This window comes from Brassica oleracea, chromosome C6, assembly GCF_000695525.1.
Source record: "Brassica oleracea var. oleracea cultivar TO1000 chromosome C6, BOL, whole genome shotgun sequence".
Classification (NCBI taxonomy): domain Eukaryota; kingdom Viridiplantae; phylum Streptophyta; class Magnoliopsida; order Brassicales; family Brassicaceae; genus Brassica; species Brassica oleracea.
In genome coordinates this window covers 24373324-24376148 of record NC_027753.1, presented here as the reverse complement: position 1 = coordinate 24376148, position 2825 = coordinate 24373324, and positions in this window count along the sequence as shown.

Below are 2825 nucleotides of genomic sequence, written 5' to 3'. Positions count from 1 at the left end.
ACTGATCGGAACGCGAGCTGATGTTGTCGCGAGCTGTCTGATTGCTGAGATCGGGAACGCGAGCTGTCCAACGTGCTGATCGGGTCGCGAGCTGTCTGAGATCGTCTTGTTTGCGAGCTGAGGTTGAACAAGCCGAGATCGTCTGAGCTAGGATCAGGAACGCCTTGAGCTGAAGCTGATCGGGAACAGATTGCAAACAAGGATCGGGATGTAAGGTTTTGCGATCGGGATTAGGATGGTTCGCTGGAAAGGATGTTCGCCGATTAGGATTAGGGTTTTAGGCGGTTTGTTTTAGCTTAGGGATTTAGATTCTATCGTGCTGATAACGTGTTGTGAAACTAGAGAATGAAATCTATGTTTCTATATTATTGATAAACATAAGGAGCTCTTTATATATAGGGAATTACACCGTCATAGAATAATGGAAAGACTAAAGAAAGGAAATACAAATATGGAAAGAGTACAAATCATATTCTAATAAGGAAAATGCAAGATGCTGATTCTTCTCTCTCTCTCTATCTCCTCACGGCCGAGTCTCTCTCTCTCTAGCATTGGGCCGGTTATGAACCGGTCCATAACCCAATATGATTTATAACAATTAGGAGATTAATGACAAAATAAATTAAAATACAAACATAAAACAATACTAGAGATACATCCGCGCTGTGCGCGGATATTATTCTTCTAATTATTATATATATTTAGTGGTATATAATATATGTATATAATATTTTTATGTTATTGACTTCTATATAATATATGTCCGTACATATATTGAATTGTGATGGTGTTGTAAATATGTTGTACATGGTGGGTTTTTTTTAATGCAAAAAGTTAAAGTGCGGTACATGGTGTTTTTTTTTCTTTTAGTTTTAGGTGTTTTGTTTATAAATTATATTTTTAAAGCTCGATAAATTTCAATTTTATTTTCTTTAAAATAAATTATTATTATTTATTTATAGTATTTAATTAAACTATGTAAAGAAGTACATATGACATATTCCTAGTTATTTTAGTTGTTAAAAAGATCAAATATATATGACCCAAGATTTTATGGATTTACTTAGAAGATAAAAAGGATTGAGCTAACTAATTTGTTTATGGATTAAGCCCAATTATTAACAGAATACAATTTAACATATAAACATATAGTTTTAAGTACAAAGTGTAACGGAATTTATTTTGGGAAAAAACGTGTAAAGTGAATAGCTTTTGTTTAACTAATTATTGTTGATGTAAAGTTTCAAATCTTCAATTTCTTCATGTCTCTCTCTGCTTCGATGGTCCGATCTAAAATTTCTCTCATCTAGACAGATACAATCTACGAATAAATCCATCTTCTCATCTACAATTTATTTGTTTATGAAGACATGCATGAGGTTTAATCTATCAATTGGCAAAAAAACAAAGGTTATAATCTTCACCCTTACTTTTAAACTTAATTGGATATGAAACGTTTTAAGAATAGGGTTTGTTCATCTTTTTGTGGATATAGATATACAAACCGTGAGGTACACAAAAAAAAAAGATATACAAACAGTGTAGATCAGAAGGAGAATTGATAGATCGAGTATAGGATATTAAAACGTTTGGATCAGAGGGAGAATTGAGAAAATGGGTTTTAGATAAGGAAAACTCATATTTCAAAAATACCAGAAGCAAAATCAATCTCATATATCCGCAACATGTTTATTTCAATTGTGGAAGAATCAAACGCATTTGTAGTCTGAACTTGTCCTGGAAAAAAAACAAATTATAAAGTGACTCAAAATTACATTATAATATATATATATACTAATCGATTAGTAGACAACATGCCCTTGTAAACTTGACCAACTTTGTATGCATACAACATTTGTTCCACAAACCGATTCCAAAGACAACGTGCTAATTGATGATAGCTTTATAAAAAGATTAACATATTAAAACACATGCCTATATAATATATGAAATATATATTTGCAAAAGGTAATATATAACTTATTACGTATCTGTCAAAGTTAGTTCAAGTTTCTTTGTTTCTTTACCTTGCACAGACACAACCTGGATATCCCCAATATTTATAGCTTAACCAATAACATCTACAACCATATTATTAAAAAATAATAAGATTAGTTCATATAACCCGAAGCATAAAACGTTATAAGGAAAACATTTATGAGTTACCAATCAAAAATTTTGAATCAATATTTCCGTTAATGATTTCTGTGGAAGAGGTTAGTGATAAAAAAAATTATCATCAGTTTTTAGGGAGGAATTGGTGATGTTGGAGTTGCTTATGATGGCCATTTTATACTTATGACTCGTCGGTTGGTACTTTCCGGCAGCTGCGGCCAGTGCGAAATTTTCAATGAACCTCCATTGTCCAACCTGAAGTTTCTGAATACGAGCTAAGAAAATTCTCTTGCAGGTAGAATGTATTATCTTAACACCCTACATTCACAGAGGATATAAATCTCAGTTTAGATATTCATTTAAACCAGTACCAAAATGATAAAATAGAAAAACTTACTGTCTTATTTGTGATTATGAACGGTGTTATCTGCGAGTATGAACTGCAGCTAAGAAGAGTATCCATGAATGCAAGACTTTTACTTCAACTTTCCAAGTTGGTTTGTATCACTACAAGAAAACACATGCTTAACGAGGAAAGTTAACGAGGAAAAATAATCCTCGTAAATTTACGTCGATTTTACGAGAAACTTACGTGGAAAAATAATGTCATCGTTATTTCCTCGTAAAGCAACGACAAAAGTCTTTCGTCGTAAAGTCGATGTAATTTGACGTGTCTTTTACGAGGAAATACTATTTCCTCGTAAATACGA